The sequence below is a fragment of the Eupeodes corollae genome, chromosome 1 (assembly GCF_945859685.1).
Source record: "Eupeodes corollae chromosome 1, idEupCoro1.1, whole genome shotgun sequence".
NCBI classification, from domain to species: domain Eukaryota; kingdom Metazoa; phylum Arthropoda; class Insecta; order Diptera; family Syrphidae; genus Eupeodes; species Eupeodes corollae.
In genome coordinates this window covers 295,094,347-295,111,053 of record NC_079147.1, presented here as the reverse complement: position 1 = coordinate 295,111,053, position 16,707 = coordinate 295,094,347, and the positions used below count along the sequence as shown (strand labels likewise).

Sequence of the window (16,707 nt, the reverse complement as noted above, 5' to 3'; positions counted from 1 at the left end):
TTGTTGTTTCTCTGGTGTGCAGTATCATTTGAATTTTGAATGTCACTTGAGTGATCATCATCATCATCTTCGGGCTCATTTATGGAGTCATCAACCATAGGAGTATTGTAGAACAAGCAAATGTTATGCAATGCTGCGCACACGTTTGTGATTTGAGTTACTTTCTTCGGAATATAATGCAACTCTCTTGCCCGTAGCAAACATGTGAATCGATTTTTAAGAACCCCAATTGTTCGTTCGATTATGTTCCTTGCCTGTGCATGTTTTTCGGGACCTCGATATGGAGTCAACAAATACTGATATCCTTCATCTCCTGGGGTATAATAAAACATCAGGGGTGGAATCGGCTAAGGTGATTGTTGATAAATGACAATCAAAATGATCGAATTTGATCTACATAAGGTGATAGTCAAATTGATACCTAAAAGGCTATCACAAAAAAATGTGATAGTCGTTTTCAAACAAATTTGTTTATTCCGAGTAAAGCTTCCAGACGCTTACACAAACGACTGGAAAATTTTCTTAGTTCACTTTGTTTCTTTTAAAAAAAACACATTCCTGTGACCGACAAAGCTTACGACATTCGAAAAAAGCAAGAAAAATAAGAATTTTATTCAAAATCAGCCAATTTGAAACATTTATTTAGATAATTTATAAGAATCAATTTAAAATTTCACTAAGGCAACAACGAATTTTGACAATTTGAATCTGAAATTGTTCAAACGAATTGAATTGAGTTGAATCATCTTACACAGACGGAATAAAAATGATAGACAATTTAGTCACCTTAGCCGATTCCACCCCAGCTCTTTTATGTTGTAACGAATGTTCTATTCTTTGAAATCTTACTTAAAAGGAAAGTATTTGATTGTCCTCTTTTAGTTTCCCTTTCCAGATTTACCCTTAGGGTTGACATGTTAAAAACATTGGCATCGTGAGTTGATTTAGGGTATTTTGCGTTGATGAAACGAATGTTCATCGTATCGTCACAAACCTAAAACAAAACTTGTAAATTAATAGACAAAATTGCTGAAAAAGAGTTTTCTTACTATCATTGCTTTTATGCTGTAAGATCCTTTACGATTTTAGTACGCATGTTGGGGATACTTTTTTGGAGAAGCAATTTTAATGTGCGTGCCATCGACACAACCCATTACTCCTGGTCTATGGCTGAATTTTCACTAATCACTATTCATTCGAAGTGAATCTGTGTATGTCAGTAACGTCGGGAATACTGCGCGGTATTCTTCTATCACATGAACTTATTCATTCCTTACAATTCAGATCTGCATATAAAATGTAGCGGATTTTTTATTTGATGTCTGGCTGGTTAATTGTTGTTAGCATAATATAAGTAAAAACTAATTTATTTGAATATTTGTGTTATAAATAAAAGATTATTATTATTACACAAAGAAAAATTTTCAACAATAATTTCTGTAATGAAATTAAATCCAAACATTGCAAAAAATAAGGTTAAAAGACAACCCGAAGGCCTACGAGAGTTTCGGAATAGTCTAAGAGACAGGCTCAACCTTATAGTACCACCAATGAAAGACGTGCATGAGTGGATAACTGAAAAATGATGATTGTGCTGGCCACTTTAAAACGTCGATTTTATTCAACCTAAGGCACACTTCATTAACTTTGAAAGGTGTTTAGGGTCGTTGTCGTGCATGGAGCACCATAATAGCGGCAAATTGTCTTCTGCGTAGGGTATCATATGATAAAACAGGATATCTCTGTACACGTTCTGGTCCATTTTGGTGTACATATTTACGATGGGGCCAACTCCGCCCGCCGTGCCATGAAAAAGCAGGCCAGCCCATAACGTTGCCTCCAAAGTGTTTTACCGTCTTAATGGTGTACCTTGGATCATATTCCCTGTTTTTTGGACGCCATACATATTTTTTCCCATCCGTTCCGAACTGGCAGAATTTGGGTTCATCGCTCTAGAACACGTTTTTCCAAAAACTAATTAATTTTTCTAGGTGAGCTTTGGCAAACTGTAACCTTGTTTTTAAGTTTTTTTTTATACAAGCGGTTTTCTCTGAGCAACGCCCCCATATAGATTGTTTCCATTTAATCGGCGTCTTATGGTCCTTGAGGAAACATTTACTCCACAGTTCGTTGAAAGTTCGCTTCGAATGACACTGGAGTTCTTAAACGGATCCTTGGTCCATAATTATTTATATAATTCTATCTTCATTTGTAGTTGTCTTTTTGGCCCGGATTTTTGTTTACGTTTTTTATCATTCCAAACTTTTTTAAATGACGAAGGACATTATAAACCAGCTTCCTGGAGCATTCTAACAACTTAAAAATGTCTGTTACCGTCCACCCTTTTGACTTCATTTTCAAGATCAGACTCCATTTTTCCTTTTAGAACCATTTTCCTTTTGCCATGACTAATTAATTTTTTTAAATATAGATCATTAAAAGAATATTATTACCTCGTACGTCCGTACGTTCGAGACGTTTTTTTCGTTGTCCATATCTCAAGAATCAGAAGAGATATCGACTTCAAATAAATTTTATTAAACAGATAAAAATTTAGAACGATTCAGAAAGGGCTCTCAAAAAAATTTGTATTTTTACCAAGTTTTAGTATTGTTTTTTTTTTTTAGAGTTTTAATTTTTGTAAAAAAACTGTCAATTCGAATTTTTTAAAAATTTTACTAAATGTTGAAAACAATATTTCTTATAAGATAAAATTAGTTTGAAGCCAATATTTAAAATTTTTGAAGAGATATTTGAGTCGAAATCAATTTTTACCAACTTTTTTACATTTTTTTTGTAAGGATTTTATTTTTTGTAAAAAAACTGTCAATTCGATTTTTCTCAACATTTTTCAAAATATTGAAAACAAATTTCTTATAAGATGAAATAAGCTTTAAGCCTAAATTTCAAGATTTTGAAAAGATATTTGAATCGATATTCAATTTTTACGAACTTTGAGTAATGTTTTTTTTAGATTTTTATTTTTTATAAAAAAAAATGTCAATTAGATTTTTCTCAAAATTGTATCAGATGTCAAAAACATTATTCTTCGTTGCACAAAATTGTTTTAGAGATGAAATTATATTTCAGTCGTAAAATTTTGAAGGTGGCAAATTTTTTTTTTCAGTTTTATTAATTTATAAAAAAACAGTTACATATACTGATTTTTTTTTTAAATATACCTGTTTGGTATCACGTTACAATATATTATATAAAATTTAATTCAAGTCTCTAGCGTTTTTGGTTCGTAAGATATTTAGGGTTAACCAACACTTTCACCTTTTTTTCAAACTGCTATGGTAAAAAAACCACCCACGAAATTTTCTTGAGAGCCCTTTCTGCATCTTTCTGCCTTATTATCTGTAAAAGAAAATTTATTTGAAATCGATATCTCTTCTGGTTCTTGAGCTATAGAGGAGGAAAAAACGTAGCGAACGTACGGACGTACAAACATACGTACACACGCACGCACAGACATCTTTCTAAAAATCTTTTATTTCGACTCTAGGGACCTTGAAACGTCGAGAAATGTCAAAATTTTCAATTTGACAAACCGGACCCATTACAATAACTTTCTATGGGAAGTTAATAAAGGTTTTGAAATTCTATAAAATTTTGAGAAAAATCGAATTGCCAGTTTTTTGTTAAAAAATAAAAACCTGAACAAACAAATTAATAAAAGTTGGTAAAAATTGATTTTCGACTAAAATATCTTTTCAAAACTTTGAGATATTGGCTTTAATTTTCTTTTATCTTTCAAAACATTTTGTTGTCAACATTCAGTTAAAGTTTGAGAAAAATCGAATTGACAGTTTTTGTAAAAAAAATTAAAAACCGAAACAAAATTAACAAAAATTCGTAAAAAATGATTTTCGACTCAAATATCTTTTAAAAACTTTGAGACAATAGGTTCTAACTAATTTTTTCTTATAAGAAATATTATTTTCAACATTAAGAAAAGTTTTGAGAAAAATCGAATTGACAGTTTTCTTTACAAAAAATAAAAACCTGAAAAAAAAATGTATAAAAGTTGGTAAAAATAGATTTACGACTCAAATATCTCTTCAAAAATTTTAAATATTGGCTTCAAACTAATTTTATCTTATAAGAAATATTGTTTTCAACATTTGGTAAAATTTTTAAAAAATTCGAATTGACAGTTTGTTTTCAATATTCAGTAATTTTTACAAATTTGGTAAAAATACATATAGACAAACTTTTAAGCAAGACAAATCGACAGACGCGACGGGAAGTGTTCAGTGTGGGTCGCATCACAGCCTTTTTTTTTTACTAATCTGATCCTTCTATTCTAATTTTTGTATATTTCATCATATGCTTTTATAATAATATTTTCAAAAAACATAAGAATACTAAAAATATGACTCCTACTGTATTTTCAAATTTGTTCTTTTTTAAGGATTCATTAATAAATCTTATTTAAAATTTGAATGAACAAAAATTTTAAAAAATATATAATAATTTATGTCGAAAATGGGTTGGTTTTATTTATTATTTATTAAATTAAATGTTTTTGGAATGTTTGACAAGAAATTGAAATATTACTGCTCTAGTTCTAGATAAAAGACTTGTCATACATATTTGTACTGGTAAAGCAAAGCTTTAGAGGCAGTGGGTTAATGAAAGATCATTTTGTTTTTGGTATTAAATATATTTGCAAGGACTTTTACTAATTCAGAGTTAAAGCTTGAAAATGATATTTGAAATTTTTATTACAAAACTTAAATTTATTTTTTAAAAACTATAATACAAAGCTTCGTAGTCAAATTTGTATATGTCGATATCTAAAAATTCCAATTATCAAATAATATTAATTAATTTCTCACTTAAGAAAGCATAAACCATTCTCCACGTAATTTTGTTCTTGTCAGAAATCTTTAAATTTTGCATGAATTATTATTTCTAAAAAGCACATAACGATGAAGATAAAGAAGAATTTATTATTATTTAGTTTCTTAGATTATTTTTGCTTCTTTAGACATTCTTTTATTTATATTTAGTTTTATTTATTATTTTGTACATAAAGACTGATTTATTTATTTATTTCTTTTTGTACAAAAAAGCTACACATGTTTAAATATCTCTTAATTTTCTCTTCAAAATTTAAAATAAAAACATTTAAAGAGATTAATCTTTGCAAACTTTTAGAGACTTAGAGACTCACAGACTTAACCGCCTTCACCACGCAAAATTATGGGGCAGCGCGTAGTGTAAGCGAATTTATTTTTATATAATTTCTTAGGTTTGAATTAATTGAATTTGTTTTAGTCAAAAAGCTAAGCAAACGAAAATCAAAACAGTACCAGCTGAGAGTTTGAGTTGTTCGGTCGTCGTCGTCGTTGCTTTCGTCAAACATCTCACGCTTCACGCAGAAAACAGCTTTTAATTTCGTTTCGAAATTTTTGCAAAGAACTGAACTGGTTCGTGCATCAGCTCTCTCTTTCTTTGTTTACATTTTTTGTTTCGGATTCTATCGTTCATTATAAAGTATCTATAAGATAGGAATAATTATTATCAAAAGTAAACAAAGAATTGCGAATACGATCCTCGTTTTATTGTTGTTGTTGTTTGTATTTGATATAAAAGCTCATTCCATAGAAACTTGTTCTAAAACAAGATAATAAAATAGTTTGTTGTCATTTGTTTAAAGTTCTTTTTATTTTGTTGAAATTATTTTTCGTGAGATATTACCAACAGTGTATCTTTAAGATCCACCGACGAGTGACGATACGGGACGCAACAACGTGTTGTTATGTGACTTAAATATCTACATGTGTGTCCATCGAACCTAATTAAAATGCAATAAAAGTTCAATTGTTTTTATTTTGGTTTATTTGTTGGCCAATAAAGTTTCCATCGGTGAAATAGCGACATTTTATTGAACCACTATTTGGATTTTTATAAACTTTTTATTTGTTTGAATCTGCTGCGGGTGCCTATTATCGATAGTTTAAAAAAGAATGTGATAGAACGAGATGAACATATGAACCAATTATCATTTTTGATAGCGCCTATAAAGAGTAAGTTCACTATTTCTATTATTTTTTACTTCATTAACGTGATAGATAGTGTCTTGTACGCTCTGAGCCTTAAAGAGCTTTTTAGATCTTTTTTTTTTGTCTAGTCTCTAAAGCCTATGTAACATATTCGTATAAATATAACTCAAGACTAGCAGTTGCTAGATGCAAATCATATACACAAAGCTTACATAATTAGATAAAGATAGGCTTGCCAGATTGTGTTATTTATGAGAAATTAGGCTGTATTTTTGTTTTTATGAAAATACGCACACGTAGGGCAGACCAATCATAATTAGACTATGTTTGATTTTCTTGGAAAATGTTTACAAGTATAAAAAAAACTCTTTTGAATCGAACGTTGGGCGCCAGTTAAAAGTAAAGAACGTTTTTTTGAGGTATATAACTTTGAAATGGAATGAAAAAAACTGATGGAAGTCTTTTCACTGGTCTATCACGAAAAACTATGGCATTACCACACGTTTACTTCAATAAATCAATCATAGCACGAGCCGTGTGGCAATTTGTGCCACCACAATCTTGTCGAAACCACAGCTCCTTCACAGTTTTACAGCGTCCACCATTGACTGTCATGTTTTGTTCAGCATAGTTCTTAAAGAAGTACCCACCAATGTAAGTTCCTTTTTCGGCTCCGACTTTGGGTTACAAATATTTTCAAATTGGGCATTTGAGCTACTTCAAGGCATGGCAACCCTGGATAAAGCTGGATGGATCTTAGTGGTTGGTTGGTGGTTGTGAATACGAAAAACAAAAATAAGTATAAAAATAAAATAATCCACATGTCTGTCATATGAAATACATAACAACATTCACTTTACAAACGTTTTGATATTATTTTTATTTTTTACTTATTTCATTAGGTTGATTATTATAACGAAAATAAAAACAAATTCTCTTTGTGTCGCTGATTTGTTTAATTTAAAATAAAGATAGTGAAGTGATGATGGCCTATGGATGGAGGAGGCCTTGAGTAAAGTACCCTAGTCAAGTCAGTCAGTTGTATGAATTCAATGATAGAAGTTTGCATGCTAAAGTTTTTGCTCCCAATTGTTGCAAATACCGATTTAAGATATTATTCTTCCTATGGTTCTATGAGAACACATTTAAGTCCGCTTTATTGACTGATTTTTTTGTTAAAAACTGAATTTGACTAGCTTCTTACATGTCTTTGAAACAAAATTTAAAAGTTAACTATTTACATATATGGAATTGTTCTGGAATATTTAAAAATTCTATAAGGCCCTATATTTCGATTTCTTTTGGGCATGCTTTTGGTACCGGAATATTTTGTTCTAATGACTAAATTAATAGTTGCTGTATCCACTTGAAGTGCAGGTAACTTTTAAGTGGTTTTATGCCTTAAGGCGATCATGGTTATATAAATACATAATTAATTACTATTTGAATTGGTCAAAGAAAAAGAAAAATCTTATGAGAACGTGTTGCTAAGAAATAAAACAAATTATTACTGCCCCATATAAACGAAAACCGGCTTTAATAATAGTTTTTATGTTTTTAAAGTTATAATTTATTCACAAAATTGGAGGCATATGTTAGTAGGTTGCAAAATTAACATATTTCACACGCCTCTTACCTTGAAGGAAAATGAATATCAATTAATAAGAGGGTTTTCCAATAATAGGTTTCATTTTGATACTTAAGAATTTAAGAAACAAATATATAATTTTTTTTAAAAAATATCAATGAATGTTCAATTTATTGTAATGCAAAAAGTATGCTATTAAAATTTTTAAAACGATATCAGCTAATTGGCTTTTTTCTTTGTATGAAATGTTCTAAGATCAATTCGGTGTTTGTACTCGATATCTTCACGATTTCTATCTTTAAGGTTTTGTCTGGTTTAGTTTATTCATCAAACAAAGTAACATTAGGTACTTTTGTGATTACTTTATAATGTAATTTATACTTTATTTTAAACATTAACACAAGTTAAGTTATTTAAAACTAACAATAAGCAGTATTTGTTTCTCTTAAGCACCTGTTTCAGAGTTAATTGGCAGTTCTATGATATGGAACATTAAAAAACGATTGGTTTCGAAGCAATCTCGCAGCAAAATTAATCCCAATTAAAGCTTACATTTGTGAACAATCAGTTACGCAATATGAATCCCAGCATTGAACTGACTTTAGCAACTAAAAAATCTGTCTGCTTTACAAAGTCAAGTTTTTTTTTCCAAAAATCCCACCAAGATCTTATTTATAGATATTAACGGACATATGATTCATTTTATAGATACAATTATTTGGACAACGGTTTCGAGAAAACCTTAAGCTTTGGCATTTGGAAATGTAAAAAGTTATTTAAACACTAGTCCGATATAAGATCAAGATCTTTTTGCAGAAGAAAACAAATATGTTCAGTTTTTGCACAACTTTTAAATCATCCGCGTTCATAAAACACTTTGAATTTAAAAATATGTATATCAGAAATATCGTTGATTAACAATAAAAAAAGAAGGGGACCAAGTTGGCTTCCTTGCGGGACACCCTACGTAACATACTATACCGATGCAGAACTAAAGTTATTAATACTAACACCAGGGCCGGACTTAGAGTTCCTATATATGTACATTTTTTAATTAAAATAGCAAATTTACAAAATAAAATAAATAAAGAATACGATAACTCAAAAAATAACACTTCATTAATATTCAGTTTTGTTTACATACTTATATTAATTTTTTAATTAATCTTCCTTACCATCGATTTTAATATTTTGTTGGATACCCTTAATTGGATAAAACTCCGTCCAGTCGATTGGGCATATTTTATATAATTTTTTGAAGGTATTCAATGCCTTTTTTGATCCATTCTTCTTGAAGCCGTAAATGTACTCATTGGCGAGACAGGGTGTTCGCGACCTCGAAGGTCCAATTCTTCCCACAAATTCTTGATTGGGTTAAGGTTTTTTTTTTTTTTTTTTTAATGTTTTTTAATGTTTTTTTTTTTTAATTTTTTGTTTTTTGTTTTTTTTTTTTCTTTTTTTTAAATTTTTTTTTTTCATGCCACCATGCCTATTCTACTTAAAACTAAACCCTAAAACTATAAAACAAGTATGTAAGCCGGCCAAGGCTTACAACCCCATCCCGACTACCCAATATCAAGTGCCGATTGAAGCCACCAAAACTGGTTCTCCTGCTTCACTCTATCAGTTCGCTCCCGTTCGGACACAGCCCTACTGAACCGAAGGAGCTCTGCTCCGCCTTGTGCCATGACGTCCCGATTGTACAGGAGTCGCCTATCCACGGTTCTTCGTCTGACGTGGTAGATTAACGGAACTGCCAATCTATCCTGTATCAGACCGCATCTATCTAAAAAGAGGAATGCCTCTGGGGGAATGAAGCCGCTCAAGCGTGCACTCTCAAAATACTCGTCGTTCGGATAGAACGCCCCGAAAATTAAATTGTTGGTCGAAGACATAGCTCTTGCAATGTGACCTCGAACGAGTTTTATCACGAAATTGTCAATTCTGTTGATTCGAGCCCCGTTGTATAGGACCTCGTTTGAATAGTAATGCACATAAGAAGATTCGGCTGTTCGATATAAGCCGGTACAGCGTCGTAAACACTGCCGCTCGAACACCCGAAACTTCTCCATCTGGGAAGGGGCAACGTTGAACCACACAAGACAACCAAACCATAAACGATCATTGGCCGTATGAGGGCCTTGTAGCAAATTACATTCACTCTGGGGTCAAGCCGACTGCTAAAAAACAGTCGTTTCGTCAGAGCGAAGGCTCCTCTGGCCCTGGTCAAAGCAGCATTTATATGTCTGTCGAAATATAAATACTAATCTAACCAGATACCGAGGTACTTCACTACACTTTTGATCGCTAATGGCTGCCCGTGAAGATCAACGATGACCATCTTGCGCCAATTCTTGCACGTATTCTTAGTAGCCCTAGTCAATGGAGTCCGGAACAGAATTGTCTCTGACTTCTGGACATTTATTTTTAGTTTCCAGTCGTCGCAATATCGTTGAATCTTGTCGAAATCACGCTGCAAGAGAATTCTAATAACCTCAACCTTTCGGGCCGTTCTGTACGCAATTAGGTCCTCGGCGTACGCAATTACCTTTGTAAGACTACCTATCAGATCGCTGGTGTAAATGCTGAAGAGAATCGGCGAATTCACCGCTCCCTGTTGAAGACCATTTCTAATTGAGAATGTTGTGGTAGAAGTTACATTGCCACTTTTGACAACAAACTTTCTACCGTTAAGCATATCATAAAGTATATACAACAATGGCTTGCTTATGCCAAGCCTGCTCAGTTTGTGGTGAAGACCCTCTAACCATACGGTGTCAAAGGCCTTTTCCAAATCAACGAGAACAGCACCTGTGCATTGTTGTTTTGATTTATTCCATTGGATATCAGAAACGAGTTAAGACGCAGCATGAATTGTGTCATGACCCGCCTCAAACCCGAACTGTTTATCCGGAATTATTTTCTTGTCCGCTGCCCACTTAGTCAGAGCCTTGTTGATGATCTTTTCGAAAACTTTGCTGTTGCTCGGAAGAAGACTTATCGACCGAAGATTTGGCGGATTGGAGTTGTCCTTTCCCTTTTGCGGGAGAGGATGAACCAATGCATTGGATAATATGCATTATTCAGTGCATTGTTGAAGAGTGTGGTGCAAATGTCAATTGCTTCCATTGGTAAATGTCTTAGTACAACGTTGGATATACTATCCACACCAGCTGACTTTTTATTATTTATTGAATTGAAGATGAGCTGAAGCTCAACCTTAGTCATTAACAGGAGACTTGGTTCCGTTTGGTCGGCGATTATGGCATTTGCCAAGGAATCGTCATTGAACCGCATGAAACCGCAGTTCTCAGATCGCCATTGTGTCATATCATTTTGAAGGTAAAAGTGATTAAGTAGGGCTCTGTTTTCCAGTTCGTGGTTGGGGCGAATGCTAACATTCACCTTGTACACTTGCTGGAAAGCAGCTCCCACCGCCTCTACTTTTTCCTTCGGATCTTCAATTATGTAAAAGTCATCGTCAAAGATGGCTTCCTCTGGATCTATTTGCGCTGTCATAAGTACGTCTCTGATCTCTGATCTCTTCAGTTCTTTGGAGTTTAAGACAGGGAAGGTCATTATTGTTTTTTTAATTAATTAACTGATCGGATCTTGCGGTCCCAGTACTTGTTAATTGTAGTTCTCCTTAATCAACAGATTGACATTTTTTATTGACGACTTCAGTGTCCTAACCTCCAAGTCGCGTGGCTCTATAAGTCGTCTGTACAAGTTTTTGGGTCTTGTCAGTAAGCCACTCTTGTGCCTACGTAGTGCGTCAATTGTCGCGTCTCTGTAAGTGTCCATTCGGTCCCGTTGTTTGTACTTCGGAATTGTCCGTTCCATCGTTCGTTTTATTTTTACGTCCATCTGTTGTAAGTGTTGGTCAATGTCTGTATTTGTCAGGTTTCTGTTGTTTGGTGGGGCTATGTCACTCGAACGAAGTTCTCTCGCTAGGGCATTGGTGAAACGAGGTCCAACGCACTAACCATCATGCCACGGTTGAGTGATTGCATCATTTTTTTAATGAAATATTAAAGGAATAATATATTAATTTATAAAATTTCCAAATAATAAACCCAAATTCAACTTTTACTACGAGAAAAACACCAAAAGTATGTTTAAGAATAAAAACCGAATATTAATGATACTCGCTGTAAATATAAATAGAAAAAAGAATTATCTGAAATTAAATTTTAGGGTTAACGAACGGAACCTTCCGATCTTTTTTCGCTGAAAAATTGTTGAAGATTTCGTTGTAATCCAGTTCTCGGAGTAAATCACTTTCAATGCTCAGGAGAGAGAGCTTCGATAGACGGTTTTGTATCACTGTGCTTATTTTTTATAATTTTCATTTTTGAAAACGAGTGCACTCCATTGTAATTTGTTACCACCGAAACCAAAGACATTCTCAACGCAATTTCAAGGTTTGGGAATGTAGCTTTGCAATTTTGATTGTCAACAATTTGGTAGTAAAATAGTTCCGGCGATTGTTCTGTTCCATAGTCCTTTTCCTTTTTGTATGAGTCAACAAAAAGAACCAACTCATTGCCAAGACTAGGCCACTTTCACCAATGCCTCTGCTGCAGCGTGCAAATTTTCAGCATCCATCTTCTCGATGTGATTCAGGAATCCAAATCTTGAACGTACAGCTTCATAGGCATGCAATCTTTCTTTGTATTTTTCCTTGGGTGACAGATTTGCGTCTTGTGCTTTCCCGTAATCGAGCGGATTCAACCTCACATTTTTCGTTCTGGTGCTGGTAAGCAACATTTTGTTTGTAGCGTTGAATCGCTCCAAGATATCGTTCCAAAATATTGTAAACAAAACGGTTTCGAGACCACTTTTCTTTAGAAGGTGCGTTGCTTCATTCTTCACGATGTCTTTTTGCTCTTTATTGGAAGAGATGCTGGTTAGAGCTTCTTCGATTTTCGAATAGCGGTTGACTAAATCTTTCGTAGCTTCAGCTCGATAAGACCAACGAGTGTCGCTGAACTTTTGCAAGACTAAAAACTGGCAGCTCTTCTTCTCCGATGGTGCTCGAATTCTGCACGAAATCAAAGAATTGAACAGCCGATGGACAAGAGTTAGCTGCTGCTTTTACCACTAAATTTAAAGAATGACCAGAACAAGGTACGAACGCCGATAAACGATTTATCTCCGAAGTAAGAGCCTGCATCCCCTTTTATTTGCTACGCATGCTTGCAGCATTGTCATATGATTTTGTTATTTCACTGATTGCTTGATTGGAGTAAACAAATATAGATCAATGATTTCCGTTACTTAAGATTAATATAATTAAATAATCATGTATATATGTACAAAGTACTGTAGGCTGTAGGTTAAGGTAATAGACCAAAAACAAAATACATATCAAAGTAAAAGATGTTTACTAGTGTAACTAGTTGGAGTTTTAAACAAGCATTTACCGAAGTCACTATTGTGGGGGCCTCCGTTTGTGGAGGCCGTGGGGCTTCCGCACCGATTGCCCTCCCCTCAATCCAGCCCTGACTAACGTACTGAATACGATCCCTTAAGTATGAATTTAGCTATTTTATAAAGTTCGAGTAAAAACCTACTTTATTTATCTTCATAAGCAAATCATCATGATTGGCTCTGTCAAATGCTTTGGAAAAGTCAGTATAGACAACATCATACTGGATAACCTTTCTCAAGTACATTCAGGACTAAATTACTAAAAATAGTAAGGTTAGTTGCATATGGTGAAATGATTGCTTTAAAAAAAGGTGTTAATTTTTCATAGACTTTCTTTTCAAAACATTTCCGATATGGGAATCGTATCAATTTTACAAAGTGGACGATGGTTTGAAACATCTTGCCTACTTCTTGATTTGTAAACGTAATTATACCTAGTTGTAAAACGTTTCCAAGTTTTTAAAAACTCGTAATTTGCAAGTGAACGGTTCAAAATAATTTTTAAGGAAACAGCCAATGCATTAGCACAAATTCCTAAACTGATTGGAGAAATTTGAGCTTATTTATAAGCATTGGTATGCCTTTTATCTTTAAAGTGGAAGTATAAGTAAGGTTCTTCACCAAGTTTAAGTTATTTTTTATTTTTCCTGGGATAAAAAAACTGAAATTGGTCACATTTATATCTTTCGATTTCCATTCATTTTAAAAATGGACCAGCCTCATTTTTGAATAAATAATGTTCATTCATAAAATTGCACTAAACAGGAACTTGTCGAGAATGAAGAAGCTTATCAATAACCATTCTTCGATTTCCCAAGCCTCAAAAGCTACAATTTTTCTTTAAAATGTCGGCATTTTTAAAAAAGGATGAAAATAATGTTCCATATTATTTTGATTCAATTTAAATACTTTCTAAGAAACCGACTTGAGTTTTTGTTTTAATACTGAAAATACAGTGTAATGACGTTTGTAAAACGTCTTATTCCAAAAATGAACGAGAAATATGGACAACATCTTCATTATATTCAGTAGATCTTGAGCAATGCACAACTTTCGAATCTTCAAATCAAACATTTTGTCCAAAAGCTCAAATTATTTCTGCAGTTTAGTGAATTGTCACTGATTGGAACAAAACTTTTTATTTTTGCAATGCATTTTAACAATGTTTGGGTGCCGTGAAATAAGGCCAAGTGAAATAACACCACCTTTCAAAAGTTAGCCTTATTGCACTTTACAAAAGTGAAATCAATGAAATAGCAAACCTTGCTGAAGAGAAATGTCAAAAGAGCGGCAAGAAATATGGCGTCATTTGCTATCCCTATGGCTCTGCTTTTGAAGCGTCCCTGTTGAAAAACCCTGTACGTATCAAAATCCTACGATATGTATAGATAGGTTTAATGGTACTAAAAATATTGAAGCTTGAGAGAAAAACACGATAAGATTTCCATAAATTAAATATTCTTGTCTTAAATTAAATTATTGACAAGCTAAACTTTGACTGGTTTTGTGCTTTAAATTCAGAAATATTCTAAAAGTAAGAGGAATAAGTAGCATGATCTAATAATTTACTTTATTTCAAAGGCATTTGTTGTTTTTTTTTTAAGATAATTTCAATAAATCTCAAATTAAAAATCGTAAGTGGTTCTTATGAGTTGCTATTGTTTCAACCTTTGCAATCTTCACCCATTTCTTTGAAACATATTGCAAATATTGCTGAAAGGGTCTCTAAGTATGAAATTTATGTCAAATTTGACTTAAAATACTTTCGAAACTTTTTCACTTAAACATAATTAACTTCAATAAATTTGGTGCTGTCATTTGAAATTTGTAGTTGACACGCTAGAATATTTAACCAAAAATTGTTTATAAAGATTAAAAAATGAAAACAAAACATTTGAACTCAAAAAATAGTCAAATGAATAATTTCAATTGTTTGAGTTTCCAAAATGAAATCAAATATAAAGATATAATGTGCAAAAGTTCTGATTATGACTAATAAACCAACCAACCACATTGCTACATACAACAGACATTGCTGATTTGCTTAGAAAATTGTATAGTAAAATGTTGACGTAATTTTCAACAACAACTATAATCAATATTTTGTGCGCCATGAAAATAAATGCACTTTTGAACGAGAGCTAAGTTTTATTTAAATTTAAATAAGTATACGCCCTCTAGCGCTAGAGTGCATAATACTCATTTATTATTGTTTTATTTTTTTTTACTAGAAATGTTGCTGTTTTTGCTTTCTATTGTTTAGTTCGTTTCTTTTTGTTTACATTTTTATTGAATTAAATCTAAGAATAAATTACTGAGTAATAAAAGGGTTGATCTTTAGACTTGCATTTATAAATATTGTAGTTCCAGTTACATATGCGTAGATATTATTATGGATATTTTTGTTATGAACACATTATGAATGTGGATATTTTGGGTAAAAGTCAGACTTTGACTTGGCAGATTGATTTATTCAATATTACACGTGCGATAGATTGATGTCAATTTACATTATTTGCTTTATACTTATTGACGAAATGATTTTAGCAGAAATGTGCGATCTAGACTTAAATTAAACAAAATCAAAAATACAAAAATAATAGAAATGTAAACTGTTTTCAGTAATAAATGAAGTTCATTTTGATTAAATAAAGAACACTTTTACTTTCTCAAAATTGATTTCGGTTAATGGGCGCATTTCAAAAGCTAGTGACTGCGTAGTTAAAATTCAACTAGCTTGCAAAAGCACACTACAAATCTAGTCATTCCGGAACTGTCATATTATTGACAAAAATCAAATATATAAAATAAGAAATATTTTTGATTTGATAACTTCGAATAATCTTTTTTGTTTTCAAATTTAAAAAACGATTTATTAACTTCCCATAGGAAATATTGGAATGGTTCCGATTTTTCGAATTGAAAATTTTGACATTTCTCGACGATTTAAGGTTCCTAGATTTAAGGTTCCTAGATATTTGTCACCTCGAATATTTTACAAACAAAAGTTTGTTTTTTTTTACAAAAAAACTAAAAACCTAAAAAAATTACTCAAAGTTGGTAAACATTGAATTTCGACTCAAATACCTTTTCAAAAACTAAAAAATATTGTTTTCAACATTCGGAAAAAATTTGATAAAACCTAAAAAAAAATAAAAATGTTGGTGAAAATTGATTTTCGACACAAATGTCTTTTTAAAAATTTGAGATATTATCTTCCAACAAATGTTTGCTTATAAGAAATATTGTTTCAAAGATTTAAAAAAGTTTCGAGAAAAATTGAATTGACAGTTTTTTTTACAAAAAATAAAAACCGAATACTAAAACTTGGTAAAAATTTACTTTTGACTCAAATAGCTTTTCAAAAATTTAAAACATAGTGCTCAAAATTACTTTTAATTCACAGAAAATATTGTTTTCGATATTTAGTAGTTTTTTATTATAAAAATCCAACAGTCCGTTTTTTCATACAATATTAAAATCTACAAAAAATAGTTAGCAAATTTGGGAACCATTGATATTCGGTTCTTGATATCTCTCAAATTTTTTGCATTTATCAAAATATAAGAAATGCTACTAAAAATGGTAAAAAATTGTTTTCCACTAAAAATCTATTTAGTAAAACTAGATTTTCGAGCGAAACTATTTCTTTATATGAAAAATATTGTTGGT

General features: G+C 32.0%; 1 protein-coding gene across 1 annotated transcript in view; it reads left to right on the top strand.

The window, feature by feature from the left end:
- The first annotated feature begins 5,328 nt into the window (after positions 1-5,328).
- Positions 5,329-16,707, top strand: part of LOC129940706 (uncharacterized) — a 62,348-nt gene continuing 50,969 nt past the window's right edge. The window contains exon 1 of the mRNA XM_056049137.1: positions 5,329-6,038. The gene's annotated coding sequence lies outside the window, so the exon portion shown is untranslated. The remainder of the gene's footprint in view (positions 6,039-16,707) is intronic.